The 21,588-nt window shown below is 47.1% G+C and overlaps 1 long non-coding RNA gene across 1 annotated transcript in view; it reads left to right on the top strand.

The window, feature by feature from the left end:
- LOC123387932 overlaps positions 1 to 12,025 on the top strand; it is a 41,707-nt gene extending 29,682 nt beyond the window's left edge. The window contains exon 2 of the long non-coding RNA XR_006602437.1: positions 11,550 to 12,025. This is a non-coding gene — a long non-coding RNA (uncharacterized LOC123387932). The remainder of the gene's footprint in view (positions 1 to 11,549) is intronic.
- The last annotated feature ends 9,563 nt before the right edge of the window (positions 12,026 to 21,588 follow it).

The following is a 21,588-nucleotide window of genomic DNA, read 5'->3' as shown; positions in this document are numbered from 1 at the left end:
AGGACGCACTGCTGTTAAGTCTGTAGGCCTGGCCGAAAATGTGAGGGCTGTCCCTGAACCCCTGGGGTAGAACAGTCCAAGTTAATTGTCCAGAAGCATGCATGTCAGGATCCTCCCAGGTGAAGGCAAAAAGAAAATAGGAATCAGGGTGCAAGGGGACAGTGAAAAAAAAAGCGTCCTTTAGTTCCAGTACAGTAAAGTCATAGGTGTTTGGGGGAACGCGAGACAGTAGGGTTAGGAACGACTGGGTGGAGGGGGACCACGACCTCGTTGATAAGCCTAAGGTCTTGTACCAGTCGATAAGCCCCTGAGGGCTTGCGTACTGGGAGGATGGGGTGTTACAGAGGGAAATGATGGGGATCAGGAGTCCCTGATGTTAAAGCCGTTCTATGATAGTTTCAGGCCCTGGCGGTGGGCTAAGGAAATAGGCAACTGAGCTTGAGGGAAACTTAGAGTTATCCTTAAGCTGTACTTGAACCGGGGTAAGGTGGGAAGCAATGATGGGTTCTGAGGTGTCCCACACCTGAGGGTCTACAGTAGGTAGGTCATCTGGAGCGGGGGTCGAGGGAGTGGAGAGGTGTAGGATGAGACGGGTTGAGGTGGATAGAGGGGAGGAAGGGGAGAGGCAGATAGTTGCCCTTAGTTTCTGGAGAATGTCCCTACCCAGTAGAGGGACCAGGCAGGAAGGAATCATAGGAACGAGTGGGGGGGAAGGGAAACCCATCCAGGCTACAGGTAAGGGGAAGGGTCACCCTAGGATTGGAGGAGGTCCCATCGATCCCCATAACAGTAATTGGTGAGGTTCGAGTAAGTCCCGAGTAGGAAGGCAGAACAGAGTAGGTAGCCCCCCCCGTGTCCAGCAAAAAAGAGATGGACTTACCCACTACCTGGAGCATAACCCTGGGCTTGGCCTGGGTGAGAGGGGTGGCTGAGTCTGGGCTTCGTCAGTCGTCCTCCAATCCAAGCAGTTGAAAGGCCAGACTTACTATCTCGGGGGGGGGTCCCCCACGTTGAGGCGTCGAAGATACCCCGAGGTTAGGGCAGTCAGATTTCCAGTGGCCCATCAAATGGCATTGAGGGCAAGGCCGAGTTGGCGGCTTTGGATTGGGGCACTGGCGAGCCCAATGTCCCTCGGCCCTGCATTTGAAACAGGCCCCCCGACGGGGTGCGATTGGTTTCCCCTCTCTGCTGGCTCCCAGAGCCGGCCGGCCGCAGGGCTGCTACCAAGGCTTGGGTCTGCAACTGAACCTTTTTGCTGGAGTCTGGCTTGTCGTTTAAGCTCAGCCGCCTCCTCACGGGAATTAAAGACCTTAAATGCCATTTTCACCAAGTCAGAAATGGGGGTCTGAGGGTCCTCCTCAGCCTTCTTTAACTTTCTCTGTATATCCAGTGCCGATTGAGAGATAAAATGAGTAGCCAGTACCGTGGCCCCCGCAGGAGAGGCAGGGTCCAAGCAAGTGTACTGGGTTAAAAGTTAGGTCAACTGGTTAAGAAACATGGTGGGGTTGTCGTAGGGGCCTGGACAATATCCCTAATCTTGTCGTAATTAACGGCCTTATTAGAGGCTGCCCTCATGCCGGCTATGAGACACTGGACCATGCGGTCGCGGTGCCAGTGGCCATCTTGGCCATCCTGATAATCCCAACCTGGTTCTACAGCTGGGACCGCCCAGGCTCCAGCATCAGTGAGCTGGACCTGATCCGCGTGCTCCTGGGCAGCAGCCTGGATGCGTTCCCTCTCCTCTATGGTGAGGGTGGTGGTCTGGACCACATGTAAATCATGCCAGGTGAGGTCATAGGCTTGGGCCAGATACTGGAATTCTTTAATGTAGTTATCAGAACTGGCCGAAAAGGAGACCAAACGTTTCTCAATTTGGGAAAGGTCCTGTAGAGAGAAGGGCGCATGAACTCAAACTTCCTCAGCTCCAGCAACCTCCCTTGGGGGTCAGACTAACTCAGCGGGGGGCTTTCGAGCCCTAGTGCGGCTGGAGCCACACAGACACATTCACGCAGTCAGGCACTCTTCAGATTCAAACAGATTGGACACCCTCCCCTTTGGGTATCCCTGGCTAATGGGAGGTGATCAGTCTCCCCTTCCATTCTTTACGAAAGCATCTAGCTCAAACAGTAGCCCTGCGGCTGTTACAACAGAATTCAATTAAGCACAAAAGGTGTTTACCAACAGATTTCAAAAGCATAAACCTAGTTCTTTATCCCATTCTGTTAAAGGTTACCAAAGACTTTGAATGCTACCTTAAGAATGACCCATTAAAACTCTGAGACACAAGTAACCAGCAGTTCTAGTCATCTCTTTGCTAGCAGATTTTAACAAATAACAAGAGCCTATTTGACCTTCAGTAAGCTTTGATTGGAGTTTCCCGTTTACTGCGGATAAATTTGTCAGGAGTTCGGATAGGAGTGGGAGGGGGAGAAGGAGGGGTAGACGAGAGCGCTGGTTCAGAAATCCTGAATTTAAGGGACCTTGGGGTGAAGGATCGCGGTAAAGAGGAGGAGGAGGAGAAACCAGAGGCCCTCTTGTCAGTGGATGGGTGAAGCTCTCCGGGGGTTCAGAGAGAGGAGACGGGGAGGAGAGGTCCGAGTCTTTGGGAGCAGTGGGTGGCAGGGTAGGGGGAGGGGAGCGGGCCAAGAGGACCTGTGAGGTGGAGCAGTGAGAGCAGAGGAAGGGGCGAGAGTGCAGAGTCCAGAAAGCTGGACATAAGGGACCTTGGCCCATCTGCCTTGGTGCCTGCCGAGGTTATTTAGGTCCATGAAAGTCTGATAGTTAAACGTGCCTTCCGGAGGCCATTGGGACTGATTGTCTAATCGGTATTGTGGCCAAGCGACAGTACAGTAACGTCGTTTTCGCAGGTCCTGGTCCAGTTCCAGGGTTTTAAGATTGGCCAGCAGGCCTAAAACACCCCCGGGATGTTTTAGGGTCGAATTTGGATTGGGAGGTCCCCACGATTTGTTGCCAGGCAACCCGAGGGCTGGAGGAAGGCGTCCCCTCGTCCACCACTGGGTTGCGGAAAAACTGTGTCGACTGCCGTAGAGGTTAGGACGTCTCCCAGCCTCTCGGAGTCACGGAGGTCACCTGGTGACCGGCGGGGTCCACCCTGACGCGGCCGCGATTAGGGCAGGGCTTTCCGGAAGGAGGCGCGGAATCGGGGAAACTCACCACAGCTTCGGAAGTGGCGTTCGGAAAGGCAGATCCGGTTCAGCCAGGGAAAGGAGAGAGCCTCCCCACTGTGTGGGGGCTCAATCTCCTTCCCGGGTTTCGGCACCAAATGTAAAGTTTTTTCCGGCGAGATAAACACAACACCAGGCAAAGTGGGTGCAAGGCAAGATTTATTAAAAACGCTCTCCGGCGAAGTTTCAGGGCTCAGGAGAAGGGGAGCCAGGAAAGTTGCGCCGGGAGGAGGTGGGCACCCTCGGGCGAGGTTCCGCCACTCTGGAAAGCAGAGTGGCGGAAGTCGCACCCAAGGCAGGGAGGAGGGGGCTTTTAAGGGGTCTCGGAGGAAGCTCAGGGGTCTTTTGGAAGTTTCCCTTATTTGGATATCCCGCCTGCTCATCGGGATCCCATTGGTCCACGGGAGCCCGGGGCGGGGTCTCAGATTCCTGCTTGGGCCTTTGTTCTCCTGTCCGAGCTCAGGTCTTGTGGCGGGAACTTTCGCCATCTTTGGTAGCCCTTCCTGCCAGCCCAACAACAAGCAAACAAAGCAAAATTAGGAAAAAGGTAAAAAATTAAGATAAGGTCTATCAACCTAGATAGAGGATATTCTGTAATGATAAAAGGCACAATTAATGAAGATGATACAATAGTTATAAACTTGTATGCACTAAGCAACTTAAGAGCTGAAAATATGCCTAAAAGATAAAAATTAATGAATCAGGGACGCCTGGGTGGCTCAGTTGGTTAAGCAGCTGCCTTCAGCTCAGGTCATGATCCCAGCGTCCTGGGATCGAGTCCCACATCGGGCTCCTTGCTCAGCAGGGAGCCTGCTTCTCCCTCTGCCTCTGCCTGCCACTCTGTCTGCCTGTGCTCGCTCTCTCCCCCTCTCTCTGATAAATAAATAAAATATTAAAAAAAAAATTAATGAATCATGTAAAGAAAGTAGATGATTGGGGCACCTGGGTGGCTCAGTGGGTTAAGCCTCTGCCTTCTGCTCAGGTCATGGTCTCAGGGTCCTGGGATCAAGCCCCGCATCGGACTCTCTGCTCAGCAGGGAGCCTGCTTCCCCCTCTCTCTCTGCCTACTTGTGATCTCTCTCTCTCTTTCAAATAAATAAAATAAATGAAAAAAAGAAAGTAGATAATATAATTTGTATACAATTTAATAGATAGATAAATATCCCTTAAATAGAAAATTTTTTATGTCCACAGAGCACTTAGAAAAATTGATCATGTCTTTGGCCAAAAAAAAAAAAAAAAAAGTGAATTAAGAAGAAATTCAAAAAAGTAGCAGCCTTATTTTTCTGATCATACTCCAACATGGTAAAAAATAATAGAAAGTAAGCAGGGGGTACGTGGGTGTCTCAGTCAGTTGGCCATCCGACTCTCAGCTTCAGCTCAAGTCATGATCTCATGGTCGTGGGATCAGGCCCCATGTGGGGCTCCATGCGTAGCCTGTAGTCTGCTTGAGATTCTCTCTTCCTCTCCCTTTGCTCCTCCTTCCCCAACCACGTGTGCTATAAATCAACAACAAACAAACAAAATTTTGACTAGTTGGAAATTAAGAAATATACTCCCCAGGGGTGTCTAAGTGGCTCAGTCGGTTGGGCATCCATCTCTTGATTTCACCTCGGCATCCATCTCTTGATTTCACCTCTGGTCATGATCTCAGGGTTATGGGATGGAGCCCTGCTTCGGGCTTCACGCTCAGTGGGGAGTCTGCTGGTGATTCTCTCTCTCTCCCTCTCCTCCATCTCTCTCTCTCACTCTGTCATGAAAAAATCATTTAAAAAAATACACTCCCGGGGACGCCTGGGTGACTCAGTTGGTTGAGCAGCTGCCTTTGGCTCAGGTCATGATCCCAGGGTCCTGGGATCGAGTCCCACATCGGGCTCCTTACTCGGCAGGGAGCCTGCTTCTCCCTGCCTCTGCCTGCCTCTTTGTCTGCCTGTTCTCGCTTGCACTCTCTCCCTCTGTCTCTGACAAATAAGTAAATAAAATCTTAAAAAAAAAAAATACACTCCCCAATAATTATGAGCTCAGAGGAGATGAAAGGGATCCGAGTTGTCACTCCAAAATATGCCACTTTGGCATAAGGATCGTTCTGAGCTGAAGACAAATTGTTCCCTGCCCTTCATTTTTCTGTGTGACTGCAGGGTATAAATTTCCCTTTGCAGAGGTAACATAAATTTCCATTTGTAAAGGTGTTCCTGTCCTATAGCAGGAGGAGAACTACTCCTGAGATAAGAGGCAAGTCTTATCATCTGAAATTACTCTTATCTGCATAACAAACCTTAGTGAACAGCCCTTATCTACCACACACTGCCTAAGGACTTCCCCATAAGCACTTATCCTCAGAAGCCCCAAACCCCTTTTTGTTTGTTTAGCCTCTCCTTAACACTTTATCACCCTTTGTAAAGATGGTATGTAAGCCCCAATTATAACTGCTTTCTCGAGTCACATTTCCTTGTGGACTTCTGTGTGTAGATATATAATTAAATCTGGGGGGGGGGGGGTTCCTCCTGTTACTCTGTCCTTTATCATTTTGATTTATTGGCCCCACCTACTGAACCTAAGAGGAGTTTTTTCTCTTCTCTGCAATACAGCTCTGGAATTATAAATTATCTTGTAAGTAATATGAAAGGAGAATACCTTATACCAAAATCTGTAGGATGCATCAAAAGGAGAGGTGACCAAAATAAACAAGTTTAAGTTATTTCATTGCTAAAGAAAACAACAAAGAAGAAAGACCACATAGACGATAACTGTCATATTAAATGTGCCTGGGTGGCTCAGTTGGTTGAGTCTGCCTTCAGCTCAGGTCATGGGTCCCAGGATCAAGTCCCACATCAGGCTCCCTGCTCAGAGGGGAGCCTGCTTCTCCCTCTGATCCTCCCCCCTCTAATGCTCTCTCTGTCATTCTCTCTCTCAAATAAATGAAACCTTAAAAAAAAATAACTATCGTACTAAGAAACTTAAAAAGGGGGGTGCCTTGGTGGCTCAGTCATTAAGCATCTGCCTTTGGCTCAGGTCATAATCCCAGGGTCCTGAGATCCAGCCCCACATCAGGCTCCCTGCTCCATGGGAAGCCTGCTTCTTCCTCTCCCACTCGACCTGTTTGTGTTCCCTCTCTGTCCATCAAATAAATAAAATCTTTTTTTAAATAAATTTTTTTAAAAAGAATGAAAGAAGGAAGAAAGGATTAATAAATAATAAGTTGAGACTAATAGAATAGAAAACAAGCCAGAGGAGGAAGAGGAGGGGAGGAGAAGGAAGAAAGCAGTGATCAATAAATCCAAACTAAAACTTTGAAAAGACCAATAAAATAGGTTAACTTTTTTTGAGCCCAATTAAGGAAAAAAAGAGTGATATGGGAAACAATGGCAGAAGGAAATGTGCACAAAATTATATGTCCTTATAACCTGCAGCCCATCGACAAATACTTGATATAAGCAGATTATAACATTCCTCCAGGATCCTGTGAGTGTTCTTTAGCATACAAAAGTCCTTTTGGAACTTCACTATCTTTATTTCTCCCAACCCCAAGGTATATGGGGTATATCAGTTGCTCCTCCCAGTCTTGGAGCAGCAGCTCTTTCTGCTCACGGGTCCTGTCCCTATACTTTAATAAAATCACCTCTTCGCACCAAAGACATCTCAAGAATTTTTTCTTGGCTGTCAGCTCCAGACCTCACTAACATTCCAAAGTTATATCAAGAGCACATGTAAAACTAAGTGACAATAACAATGAGGAACGAGATATAACCACAGAGTCTGTGTGGCTGGAGAGGAGCAAAGTAGAGAAAAAGATTTCAGGAATGGGGTCATGGAGGTAAGTGGGGACCATACCACTTGGGGCCTTATAAACCACCACCACCAAAAAAAGTCAACAACCAGGGATGGTTTGGAGTCCTTGAAGCTAAGTGCTCTGTGTGAATTGTGTCCCCCAAAGATATGTTGAAGTCCTTGTTCCTAGTACTTGTGAGTGTGACCTTATTTGGAGATAGGGTTTTTTTCAGATGTAATTAAGATGAAGTCATCCTGAATTAGGATGACCAATCCAATGACCAGTGTCCTTTTAAGAAGAGGGAAATTTGGAAAAGCAAGAATAAGACCTGAAGATGGAATCAGATAGAAGTTATGCTGCCATAAACCAAAAAATGCCTGGGGCTCTCAGAGGCTGCAAGAGGCCAAGAAAGGACCTCCCCAAGAGTCTTCAGAGAGAGAGCATGGTCCTGCTGACCCCTTGATCTGGGACCTCCAGGCTGCAGAGCTGTGAGGGAAGAAAGTTCTGTTGTTTAAGCTGCCCAGTCTGTGGAAGGTTTTTGACAACAGTGCTAGGAAGCTAAAACAAATGTGTATACATGCAAAAGATGACAAGGAAGTGGGCTGTGTAGTCAGGAAATTGGTAATGGTTACCTCAGAGGGCATTAGGTTGGGTGTAGATTATTAGCTTTACCTTTGTATTTGGGCATAAAGATTCCTTGAAGAATCCCTCATGTTTATTTATCTTAAAATTTTATGTGCTCCAAAATCTTTTAAAAAGGGTGGGGGAGCACTCCATGGGCAGCTCAGTCGGTTAAGCGTCTGCCTTCTGCTCACATCATAATCTCAGCGTCCCGGGATCGAGCACCACCATCAGGCTCCCTGCTTAGTGGGGACTCTGTTTCTCCCTCTCCCTCTGCCCCTCCCCACCACTTGTGCACACTCTCTCTTCCTCTCAAATAAATAAAACCTTTAAAAAAGTATGCAGTGCTTCTCAAATTACAGTAATATACTCTTACTTTAACAAATGAAATAATTCAATATAAATATTGGAATTTCAGATAATCAATGAATAATTTTTAACATGTGTCCCATATAACATTTGGGGCATATTGACACAAAGAGTGATTCACATTGGCCTTGGCAGCCTGTATTTAGTCTGGTGTGCTCCTGCACCAGATTGCCACATAGCTTGCTCTATTACCACATGCACCTCTTTGCTCAACAAGTCACCTTCTCATGAAGGCCTTTCCCAACCATTTCACTTCAAAGCGCAGCTCACCTCCACTTCTCCCCAAATCCCTTTTGGCTCTACCACCAGCTTAAAACATAGTCTCCTGTTTATTTGCTCAGTATGTCTCCCTTAGTATAGAATATAATCTCATGAAGGCAGGGATTTTGATGGTGTGTTTCACTGCCTGTGTAAATTCCAAAAGCCTAGAATACTGGCATGTAGCAGCCTCTCAATAAATCCTTATTGAGCAAATGCTAACATAAATGCATTAGTGAGGCTATGCTATTTCCCCAGTGCCATGAGAGCAGATGGTTTTTAGCAGTCCCAGGGAGCAGAGAGGGAAAGGAGCCCACAGTCCCTGCCCTCAGGTCGAGCTGGCAGAATCAATTACTTTCATTTATTCATCTAATGTACATTGAGTACTCAAACTGAGTACTGCCAGCACAGTTTGTTGCCAGAGATGTTGACTAAATAATCCCATGGGGTTCTGTGGTCTGGAGGAGGAGATAGACATTAACACACGATAGGTAGATGGTTATTTAATTACAGTGGTGATCTCTCCATGGAGGAAAAGAACAAAGAGAGCATAATCTGGTCTGGTGGTCAGGGTAGACTTCCGCTAGAACTGATATCTGAAGGCTGAGCCTGAGTTAATAGAATCAGGCGTGTAGACCAAAAGATGCAGGGGAGCAAAATTTTTCACCCCAAAATGTGTCTTGGGTGTGTGGACTATTTTAGGCTAATTATTTTAAAACAAAACAAAACAAAAACAAGAAACACAGGTCTGGGGGGGGCACCTGGGTAATTCATTTCAATAAGCATCCAACTTTTGGGTTCAGCTCAGATCGTGATCTCAGGGTTATGAAATTGAGCCCCCCAATCGGGCTCAGTGCTCAGCATGGAGTCTACTTCAGATTTTCTCTCCCTCTCCCTCTGCCCTTCTCATTAGTGCTCTCTGTCTCTCAAATAAATAAGTCTTCAACAAACAAACAAAAACACAGAAGGCCCAGGAAGAACATTTAACCTTCCTCTTAAATGCCTAAAAGATCGAGGACTTGCTCAGGAGGACTTAGATCGAGGACTTGGTCAGGAAAAGAGCTATCACTATAGATAACTACATAATATGAACTAATGGTGGTGGACAGGGAGGAAACAGCAATGCCTGTCTGATCAGAGTCTTCTTTTTGTGCCATTGTTTCTGGATGGCCCAGCAAATATTTGTTTACACTTAAGTTTTTCATCTCCCATAGGTAAACTACCTCCTTTCTCTTTGAGGCCCCAGCCCCTACTCCATGTCCTTAGTTCAAAATGACCTATGTACTTCATTTTGCCTGACTGTCTTTGGAATATGTGGATTCCCTGTACATACATGATTAAATTTTATTTTCTTCTGTTAATCTGTCTCATGTCAATTTAATTCTTAGACTGGCAAGAATCTTGAAGGGTAAAGAAAAGTTTTTCCTCCCCAACAGTTGGTGTAGTCTGCAGGATGAACTTCTCTGGCTGGACACTGTTCACTTTGAGGTGCTGCACTGTTCACTTTGAGGTTCACTTTGGCTGCAGCTTAGAGATACTGAGACAGCTGATAAAAGCTGGCAGATAAGATTTCTTACCACATCAGCCTCCTTGATCACTTTCTGTGGGGTCTGATGAAAATGAAAATGATGAGAGCCCTTTTTCCTCTCTCTTTCTAAATATAGAATGGGGGGGATATTTGTAAACTAGTTCCTTGGGTATAGCAATTTTGGTAAAAATTTGCTTTGAGTTTTCTTGTTTCATATTGATCCTTTTCCTCCCAATAGAGTCATTGTTTTCTTTTGTCTCTGTCTTTTGTGTCATTTGTCGTAAAGCATGGAGAACAATAGGTCTGATTAGGTTTTCCTTTCACCTTGTTCTGTGTCCTAAGAGTGTGGCTTTTTATGACCGGTGAGAATATTTTCTCTGGACTCTGCCAACCAGAGGATGCATGTACTGGCATGCATCAGGCAGACAGCCGAAGAGGCTGTGGATCCAGTAGTCATCTATTTAACACACTTCACTCTCTTTGTACAACTGTACCAGCTCTCGGGAATTTGTCATAGGGGTCCTGGTCCATAAGGGGCCATTATCATCTCAACCTTCATTGTAAATATGGGTTGCACCCCATTTGTGGCTAGATATGGCTGGACAGAAATGTGTTTCACACCCCACTTGCGGCTAAAGTTTCTTAGGCTAAATTTGAGAGTGGACTTTCTGGATCCTGTGAAGGCTGCATTTTTTTGCACTTTATGGCTCCTTATCCTTCCAAAGATAGTCACTGTTTTTCTTTGTCTCTATCTGTTGTGTTGTTTGCCATAAAGAGCAAGATGATAGAGCAGAATGCAGCCAGAGGTCTGATTAGCCTGCTTTTCGAGCTGGCAAGAGAGACCTGTGAGTTCACAGTTCTGACCAGACCAGGTATGGTTAGTCAAACTATGCTGTGGGTTAATGTATACACATGAGGTAAAGGCTGTTATGAAGGGACATCTTGCAAGCCAAAGCCACAGAATTGGTGAACTTGGGTCAGCCACGGAAGGGTGTTCACCGTTCAACCCAAGTCTCCCATGTTAGGATAAGTGGGTCACAGAATAGGTTAGATTAACACTAAGTAACCCACCAACTCAAGAAAATTTCTTTGCAACAGATACTCTGTAAATAAATAAATAAATAAATAAAAACACATCACACCAGCTGGGGTGGCTCAGTTGTTAAGCATCTGCCTTTGACTCCGGTCATGATCCCAGCATCCTGGGATAGAGTCTGACACTGGGTTCCCTACTCAGCAGGAAGCCTGCTTCTCCCTCTCCCTCTGCCTGTTCCTCCCCCTACTTGTCCTCATGCTCTCTCTCTGTCAAATAAATAAATAAAATCTTTAAAAAAAAAAAAAAAACTCACATGATACCCAACCACACAGCACATTCCTTTTAGGTATTAGTTTGGCTCTGAGAGACCCAAGAGTTGGCTAAAGCTGTTAATGTGCATAGTAGAAAAATTGAATGTGGTCCCTAATTTGGCAGGTCAGAATGTGGGATGCACCCCCATTGTGGGTAGATCTTTCTTAGGCTAACTTTGGAAGTGAACTTCCTGGATCTTGTGAGAGCTTTGTATTTTGCAGTCTCTTGTGGGTCACCTCACCACGACAGCTCATGTATGGATAATCTTCATGCCAGTTCCTGTGTGGCCACTCAGAAAAGTCATCAGAGACATTCAGATTACAAACCAGGAAAATCTAACAGATTGCCATTTCCTACCTTCACCCCATAAAGATGGTCAAGCTGGACATTTGTCTTTGGAATCTCTGTTTATGTAGATTACCTATACCTATATAATTAAATTTTATTTTCTCCTGTTAACCTGTCTTATAGCAATTTAATTCACAGACCAGCCAGAATCTTGAAGGTAGAGGAAAACAGGGAACAGCATTCCAAGTAGGAAGTCCAGTTCATCAATTGCCCTGAGACAGGACAGGAGCAGAAGGAAGACCGGCAAGAAGAAAGAGGGCCATTGCACGCGCACTTACTGGAGAGCGGATGGCCTGAGCTGTGCATGGAGAGGGACTGGCTTCAGGGGCCTCCTAGTTGAGAAGATGACCAGCATTTTCTGAAGTCCACCTCCCTACCTCCATCCACAAGGATGTGCACTGCCCATCGCTCCCCAGGGACAGCCACCTCTTCAGCTCACCAAGCTCTTATGAAGTGACTGGTGAGCCCATCCCTCATTCTCTGAGGCAGTATGGAGATGGGGACAAACAAGGCCCAGAAGGCAAGGTCGGGGCAAAGCCATTGCCCTCTTTAAATTCCGTTTCTTCATCAGTAAAATAATAAAGAATTGCACAAGATGAGCTCAGTTTAATTCCATTTCTAAAAGAAATCTAGGGGTACCTGGGTGGATCAGTCTGTTAAGCATCTGCCTTTGACTCGGGTCAAGATCTGAGGGTCCTGGGATCGAGTCGCACGTCGGGCTCCCTGCTCAGGGGGGAGTCTGCTTCTCCCTCTCTCCCTGCCACACCTCCGTCCCCTTCATGCTCTCTCTTTTGTCACTCTCTCTGTCTCAAATAAATAAATACCATCTTTTAAAAAAAATAAGATAAAATAAAATCTCTGATCTGATTATACAGTAGCACTTAAGTAAAGTACAGCTGGCTTATTTTTTCCTTAAAAGGTAGGTTTACTGCTGTTTTGCCAATTATAAAGTAATACTGAATGACAGATAATTTGTAAAATACAGAAAAACAGAAAGGAAAAACCAAAATCTTGCTGTCCCCTTTCATTCAAAAATAACTAGTATTGGGACACCTGGCTGCCTCAGTTGATAGAGCAGATGACTCTCCATCTCGGGGTCATAAGTTCAAGTCTCACACTGAGTGTAGAGATTACTAAAATAAATTAGACAAACTTTTTAAAAATATAATATTTTTTAAAAAGATAATATTAAATAGTATGGTATTAAAATGTTAGTGTATTTTCCCCCGTCTCAGTATTATATTACTTTTGTCTTGACATCCATCGGCAAACTATTTTTTAAGTATTGGGTTTATCTGTTTTCATTTATTTCAGTAACAGTCACCCGGTCATATTGTAATAACCTTTTCACAAATAGTATTCATGAAAGTATTCCCGTACTGTTGGGCATTTAGATTATATTCTTACCATTTTTGAATCACTAATAATGCTGCAACCGATATTTTGGTGCAGAACACTTTATTACATTTAGAATTCTTTCCTTACATTAAAGTCCCATAAGTAAAATTACTAGATCAAAAAGTATAACCGGGGCGCCTGGGTGGCTCAGTGGGTTGGGCCGCTGCTTTCGGCTCAGGTCATGATCTCAGAGTCCTGGGATCAAGTCCCGCATCGGGCTCTCTGCTCGGCAGGAAGCCTGCTTCCCTCTCTCTCTCTGCATGCCTCTCCATCTACTTGTGATTTCTCTCTGTCATATAAATACATAAAATCTTTAAAATGCAAACTATTAAAAAAAAAGTATAACCATTTTCAACTTCTTAATACTATTAGAAAATTACTTTCCAAAAGCATTTTGCCAGTGTACATACCCAAGAGCAGTATACGACTCCCTGTCTCACTGGTCATTTTCTTTTTGGAAATACCTGCCAATTATTGAGAGCATGTGGAAGGATGCATCTCATTGTTGTTCTCATTTGTGTTTCTTTGACCTTCGGTGTAAACATTTTCCATATTCGCCATTAAGTTCTGAAGCCAGAACTTAAGAGTGCTAAGACTCAGGTCATGGGTCATTTTGGTTTGGTGGCTTAAAGAGCTGCTCATTTACAGCACTACACACCTTCCCCCCAACCACTGACTCTCCAGGGGTCCCAAAATCCCCCATGAGGGATCACCAATGGCCAGACAACAGCCAGGGGCAGCTGGCAGGTGACTGTGGAATGCAGTCAGGTGCTTTTCTCCCAGTTCTCTCTCCTGGCAGAACATTCCCGGGGGATGACAGGGCTGGGAAGGGCCCTCCGTGTTCCCTTATCTCCCGCCTCTGGGCACTGAAGGTTTGAATCGTGGGTGGAAGTGGGCACTGCAGACCAAGGGAACAGGGGAGAGGAGGGCAGCGAGAGGCACCAATGTAACACTGAACCTTTGGAATGTCCAAGCAAGGCTTGCCAAGGGCCTTCCAGTGATAAAAGCCTTCTTCCGGGGATCCAGCAGGCCCCAACTATCAGCATCAAATTCAAGCAGAAAAGAGGTAACATTTTTTGCTTTAAAGAATACACATACATACAGCAAAATGTTAAGGGTGGCTATTTCTGCATTTCTGGGATTATGACTGATCTTTATGTTCTGAATACTTTTATATTGTCCAAGTTTCTGAAAACAAATAATTTACAACTGAACATTATCCAAACTCCGTAAATCATTGTGAAGACATTCCAAGTGAAGATTAAATTGGAAGCAATTCTAATCAGCTATGGCAGCTGCAACACCAGAATTTATCTCTGCTTCCTGTCAGAAACATCACGAAGAGGTAATGACAGGATCGAAATAGGCATAAATCCGGAAGACAAAGAAACGGGAAAGAAAGTGGCGAATAGGGCGCCTGGGTGGCTCAGTGGGTTAAGCCGCTACCTTCGGCTCAGGTCATGATCTCAGGGTCCTGGGATCGAGTCCCGCATCGGGCTCTCTGCTCAGCAGGGAGTCTGCTTCCTCCTCTCTCTCTCTGCCTGCCTCTCTGCCTACTTGTGATCTCTCTCTGTCAAATAAATAAATAAAATCTTTAAAAAAAAAAAAAAAGTGGCGAATGATCAGAGATGTCCACAAAATGTAGGAGGCAAAAAGCAAGAGACAAAAGCGAACTAGCATCATTAGGTAGAGAAAGCTGGAATCTGGACCTTGGGGGAGGGGGGCTGGAGGCTGAAGGAGTCTGAGCAGCCAGACTCAGAAACAGGAGGCACCAGGCAAAGGGGAGGATGGCAACGGGAGGGGTTGTAGGTCTGCCCCACAGCAGGCGATGCCCCATGGGACCGTGCCTGACACTTGGTGTTCCACAACATTGTTACTGAATGGGTGAATGGTAAAGGAGCAGATTTCCTTTATGTGCTGAGGCTTCTCTAGTTGCGCTGTTAAGTGTAAACACCAGAAGAACTCATCCACGTAGAAGGGAGGCCATGAGGATCTGAACATTCTGCACTGGGGCCCTGGGGATCAGGGACTGCAGTCACGTGTACTCACGAGCAGTCACACCCCATCCTCTGGCATTGCTTCCCATGATCCCACCGGAAGAGTTGGAGGAGATAGTTGGGAGAGAGGAGGGTGGAAGCAAAAGTGGGCCTTGCTGGGCTGCAGCTTCTGGGCCGACCTCAGCATGTGACCTTGCCCCTCGACCCGGTTCCAGGGACCCTTCGCCTCTCTGGAAGCTCCTGGGGGAGTACCCAGGATGGGACACCACTGAGGCCCTCATGCCTCCCTGCCCTTCCCTGCTGCAAGAACTGGCCCTCCTCACCCAAAGCCACCCTCCTCCCTTCCTTCAGTTGTGTTGAAAGGGAGACCCTTGAGCGTCAAGGACACCAGGGTCTAGTTGTACTGGTGGTTGAGCGTCACAAACCCAGGTACCTAACAGCCAGTCTTGGTCCCATGGAGGGACCCACATTTATTTAACACCAACTGGGTTTACCTTACACTGATTGAGTCACCTCAGCAAGCCTGCGAGGAAGAACCATTCTCCCTGAGGCTCTGAGGAGACGGACGCTGTTGAGAAGCTGAGGGACACACCACAGGCCAGTCTTGGTGCCCAGGCCTGTGTGGAGATGCAGCACAAGGAGGAAGAGAGGATTCCTGTTGGGATGGTGGGAATAGTCCAGACACCTTTCTAGGGAAGGAGGCACTGGTACTAACTCTGGTGAGGTGAAGAAGGTCTCTTCAGGCATCTTGGAGAGAAAGCAGCCGTGGTGTCGGGAACACTGTATTGGTCAGCTGGGACCAGCTGGTGGGCATCCTGGAAGGCCACATGCAGTGACAGCGAGAGCTCGACTTTGGACATCCCCTCTGGCAGAGTGTGCAGGACAGCTTCCAGGAAGCAGAGTCTGGGCAATGGGCACAGACAGGAAGGTGAAGTGGAAGGTCACTGCTGAGAGAAAAACGGAGGGCTGGGGACTGAGAGGACAGGATGCGACATGATTTCACTCAACACTCTTCTGTGATGTATGTTTATGCATTAATTTCCCCTTCAAAAACTTTTCTGGAAAATAGCCCAATGAGTGGATTGTTTAAATGTGGTCTATACCTACAGTGGAGTATTAGCCAACCTTAAATATTATCCAGAAGGAAATTCTGACATATGTTACAACATGAGTGAGGCTTGAGGACATTATGACAGACCCAAGAGGACAGATACCATCTGATTCCACTTCTAAAGAGCACCTAGAAAAGTCAGCTTCATAGATTCAGAAGAAGGCTGTTTCCAGGGACTGAGGGGAGGGAGAAATGGGGAGGTGTTGTTTAATGCAGACAGGGTTTTAATTTGGGGAGGACGGAAGAGTTCTGGAGATGGCTTCCCAACCATGTGCATGCACTTAATGCCACTGAACTTTACACTTAAAGATGGCGGGTGAAGATGATCAATGTTCTGTGACGTCTATTTTACCACCGTATTTCAACAGGCCGGTGAAAGACGCACACGAATACTGCTTTGTCATTTGGTCTGAGTGACTAAGAGCACTGAGGCCATTCCCAGAGACAGGCAGGAGAGGGGTGTGAGCGCCTTTGCTGGGGCGGGGGGATGAAGTCAGCTCTTGGTAGCCACATGTGGTGTGTCCTCTGTGCACTGTGTCTGGGAGGTGCTTTGATCCCACCATCTCTGATCCTCACAAGGCAGGTGTGTTTGTTTTCATTTATTCAAAGGTGAGCTCTGGGCATGGGGCAGGGGGACCCCAGGCCTGTCCAACCCATGGCACCACGCTGAGTTTAGGAAGCCAGTGCACGGTCTCTGGAGACACAAGCAGCAGGCTGGCAGGCTGGGTGGAACTTGGAGGAGAATCAGAGAAGGGCTGTTTCCTGAGGGGAGATCCTGGTAGAGCCACAGGCAGGTGAAGCTCCAGGGAAGGGTGACGAGAGCAGAAGGCGAGCTCTGGAGGAAATCCTGCATTTATGACACTGCCCCAGCCATAGGAGCGACAGAAATATGTGTCCCACCCAACCACCCACCCCCTCTCCCACCCAACCACGTGGCCCCAAATTAAGACCTGGGCCTTGTTTAGCCCCTGCCCAGCAGCTGACTTTGGGGCCTTCACCAACCACAAGGAGAGGAAGCACCTCAAAGTGACTTCATTCTAAATCAGGCCGGCTCCGTGGATCGCTGACAGCAGTGACGAGCCGGCCTGGAGGAGAGGGACACACTGCAGTTCCCTGAGACAGCAGGAGAGCTCCCCGGAAGCGAAGAAGCAAGCCACCCTGTGCTCTCTGAGGAAGGTGAGAGAGGGACAAGCCCCCTGGGGGTTCGGTTTGCTGGGTGGGGCTGGGGGGCTACCGTATAACTCACAAGCCAGGTTAAAAAAAAAAAAAAAAACTGTACCAGTTTCAAGGAGAGGCCACTTCCCACCTCTAAATAATAGAAGCATCCAGAAGGAAGTAGTCAGAGGCTCCTGCCAATTGATCTGGAGACTGGGAAAAGGTCCCAGTTATTAATAACCCCTGTGTTCTGGGAACCAATTTCATGCACCAGACAAAGGGATTAAAAAGTTGCTGTTGAAGGCAAAGTGGTTTTAGCCAAAGCTCCGCTTTCTGCTCTCCCAGTAAATGACCATTTTTGTCTTTGGGAACACTTGGAGCTGATTGGCCTCCTGACTCATCTGGTGAGCTAGGAGGTGCACAGCTGATTGGCGCACTTTTATGACCACTCGATCTTTCCAGGGTGCTCTTTGCGGCCGCCCTCATCTCAGGCTGGCACCCCCCAGAAGTGGGGGTGAACACACGGGACTGCGTGGCTCCTGGGAGACCCCCAGAGCTACTCAGGGCCCGAGGGCCTAGCAGCGATCCTGCTGGAATCTGGGAAGATGGAACCGACGTCCATTAGCCCTTGCAAAGGTGGGCCAAGAGCTCACCTTTTCGACAGAGTTGCCTTGATGTTGGCTGTGTGGCTATCCTTTCGTGATCGTGGGACCCCTCAGGAGGGGGCTAAAGATAAATAGATTGGTCAGATAAATAGATAAATAGTGTCAAAAAACAGTCTCCTATGTCTCCTGTGAAAACAGTGTTCAAATGTCCGCTCCCTTCACTCACTAAACTCTGAGCAGCCGGAGGGGAGGCTCTGTGGACCCAGATGACAGCAGATCAGGCAATCTGTGAGTTAATTCTGAATTAGTTGAGTGATACTGTAACACAAAATCGTTTCAGAAGATAACTAGCTACTACTTAGAACTCCCTCCATGTGAAAATTTGCTTCGTCCTCTCAGCCAAGGACACAAGAATGATATCTTTGCCTTGCCCACGACCCCCTTTACAGGTGGGGTCCCCAGCCCTCAAAGCAGGGTCAGGAGCCCGTCTTTGGCAGGATGTGTGTTTCCTTCTGACTCTGCAGCTCCCTCACGGTTCAACCCAGAGCAAGTCCCTGTTTCCTCTGTGCACTATGTGCTCAAGCCATTCTAGGATAAATTCTTCCTTACTACCCCTTCCTGCAGCCCCTCTGTCTCCTGATGGGAAAGGAGGCCAGCTGTTTGCTAACGCTCTCAAAGCCTCCCACCTTGACTACTGCAAAAGCCACCCCAACTGGGTTTTTGTCCCTTTCAACTCCTTTTCCTTGCTGTAGAAAGAGTGATTTTGTTTTTTGAAGATTTTATTTATTTATTTGACAGAAAGAGAGAGTACAAGTAGGAGGAGCGGCAGGCAGAGGGAGAAGTGGGGAGCCCAATGTGGGGTTCGATCCCAGGACTCTTGAGATAGTGACCTGAGCCAAAGGCAGATGCTTGACTGAGTGAGCCAGCCAGGCGCCACAAGAGTGATTTAAAACAACAACAGCAACAAAACCACGCAATCTGGGCTGCCTGGGTGGCTCTGTCGTTGGGCGTCTGCCTTCGGCTCAGGCCATGATCCCCAGGTCCTAGGATCAAGATCCACATTGAGTTCCCTGCTCGGTGGGAAGCCTGGTTCTCCCATGTCCTCTCCCCCTGCTTGTATTCCCTCTGTTGCTCTCTCTCTCCCTGTCAAATAAATAAATAGAATCTTTAAAAAATAATGATAATAAAATAAAATAAAAATACAATTTAAAGTGGCTAAAATTAAAAAGACTGAAGCACCAAGTGTTGACATGGCTGTGGAGAGACTGGAACCCTCATACAATTTGGCAGCGAATACAAAATGGCCACTCTGGAAAAGAGTTTGACAATTTCCTTCTTTCTTGTTTTAAGTAATCTCTGCACCCAACATGGGGCTGAAACTCAAACTCAGGACCCTAAGATCAAGAGTCACATGCTCTACCAAGTGAGCCAGCCAGGCGCCCCTTGACAGCTTCTTATAAACATGCACTTTCCACTTGACCCCGCAGTCCCACGCCTGGATGCTTACCGAGGACAAATGGAAACATGTTCACACAAAGACTTGTACTTGTTTTTCCTAAAAGTTTTATCCGTAACACACAAGCACTGGAAACGGCCCAAACGTCCATCAACTAGCGAGCAAACTGTAGTAATGCATGCACAATGGAATACTCATTAGCAATTAAACAGCATGAATTACTTCTAGACACATCAAAATAGATGAGTCTCAGAAGCATGATACAAATGAAAGAAGCTAGCTACAGAGGGCTACATCTGTAGGATTCCATTTATATGAAACTGTTAAAAAAGGTGAAACTGATGAGGGAGCAGGAGGCTGGCTGAGGACAAAGCAAAACCTGGTACCTTGCACCCCCTCTCCACCCGCTCCCCTCCGTAATATGTGTCACATTCCTCAGGCACCCTTGACTGCCCTAGAAGGAAAACAAATAGTTAACTTGCAGAGATCACAATCCTGCTAGGCAGGAGTCTCCCTTGATTTACAAATGTCCTTGAGATTTACAACAAAGAAGTTACCTTATCAATAGCCCAATTTACAAAAGCACATAACTCAATTCCTCAAGCCCTAATGTCACCCTCCCCTCCATAAAAACTGAAGGAGGCTGAGGTAGAAGGAAAAATAAATAAAGTTAAATTTCTTCTAAACCTAAATCTCACTAACAAGGACTCTTGATAGCAGGGATGTGACATTCCACCAGGAGACTCCCAATTGTCATTATGTTAGTGCCTCCTTCGAGGGAAAGCGGCCTTGGCTTGATAGTAACCAGGCCTTCAATATCCTGACAGTCTTCTTTATCCCAATAGCCCTTCTGAACAACCCTTTGTCCTCACCTACCCAACTCCTGTGTATATAACCAGCCACTCCTCACATGCCCGGCGCAGCAGCATCTCATTCTGCCCACGGGTCCTGTCCTTGTGCTCTAATAAACCACCTTTTTGCATCAAAGACGTCTTAAGAATTCTTTCTTAGCCGTCGGCTCCGAACCTCACCCCATTGAACCTCACCTAGGTTCAAGAACTTCATCAGAACTATTGTTTCAGGAAGCCGGTCAGTGGTTGTTCGGGTGGGGGGAGGGGGATTGACAACAAAGGGCACAAAAGAGCTTTTTTGGTGATGATGATTTTACAACTGTATACATTTGTCAAAATTCATTGTTGTTTTTTTTTTATTTAAAGTCAGTAAACTTGGCTGTAGGTAAACTTTATCCAAATAAATCTGATTTTAAAAATAAAGGCATGTAGGGACGTCTGGGTGGCTCAGTTGGCTAAGTGTCTGCCTTCAGCTCAGGTCATGATCTCAGGGTCCTGGGGTTCCTGCTCAGCAGGTAGCCTGATTCTCCCTCTCTCTGTGCCTGCTGCTCCCCCTGCCTGTACGCTCTCTCTTTCTCTCTCTCCCTCTCTCTCTGTCAAATAAATAAATAAATAAAATCTTTAAAAAAAATAAAGTCATGTAATAATAAAAACAACACCCCAGTCTGCACAATGATGAAAGAACGCTAGAGAATCACACACTGTGGAGACCAAGACAAGATGCACTGGGAGTCGAGTTCTGTGGGCGTGGGGCTGTGTTGGCCATGCTTTGGGAGAGGAGGGCCCTGTGTGTTCTTCCAAGATCACGGTTCTCATACTCTGGTAGGCATCAGAACAGCCTGGGCAATGTGGCAAAAATTCACCGGGCCAGCCCTAGCGGCCTGCAGTGAGCTGCATTCCTTATTAGGCTCATTTGTTCCATCAGACTCACCAGCTCGTGCCTCCTCAGAGCTTAGCAGGCGTTCTGCCCCCTCCCGGAATGCCCAAGTGCCTTCCTGCTCCCCAGCACGGGCTTAAGTCCACCTGTTACGTGCCCACGCTGTACTTGGCTTTCAGCACACATATTACTTTTGTAATTGCTTGTTTGGTATCAGTCTTCGCTGCCGCACAGGAAGCTCTGTGACGGCTGAGACCCAATCACCAGCACTAGGAATGTGCTGAACACGTTCTTGGTGTTCATATATCCACTCTTTGACCAGCGTCCTGAGGAAATGCCCAGAGGGTTCAGGAAGGCTGATGCCAAGACTGTGGCCCAGTAAGTAGAACTAAGTCAGCCCTGTCCTTTCCAAACCATAAGCTGCACATTTAGACTAGTCTTCTTGGTAACGGACAAGTGGGTAATTGGTTTCCTTAATAAACTAACTTTGGGGACAAATCCAGGTGTGGGGTTTGTTCTTCCACAGGAGTGGCTGGAGGTCAGGTCAGCCTGTGAGTGCAGTGCCCTAAGCCGTGGCCCTCCAGCCTCTGGCTCTCTGCGAAAACAAGGGGCAGATTGGGTGCCTGGGTGGCTCAGTTGTTAAGTGTCTGCCTTCGGCTCAGGTCATGAACCCAGGGTCCTGGCATCAAGCCCCGCATTGGGCTCCCTGCTC

The sequence above is a fragment of the Mustela putorius genome, unplaced genomic scaffold, assembly GCF_011764305.1.
Source record: "Mustela putorius furo isolate JIRA1106 unplaced genomic scaffold, ASM1176430v1.1 tig00003867_pilon_pilon_pilon, whole genome shotgun sequence".
Taxonomy (NCBI): Eukaryota; Metazoa; Chordata; class Mammalia; order Carnivora; family Mustelidae; genus Mustela; species Mustela putorius.
This window is presented reverse-complemented; position numbering and strand designations above follow the sequence as displayed.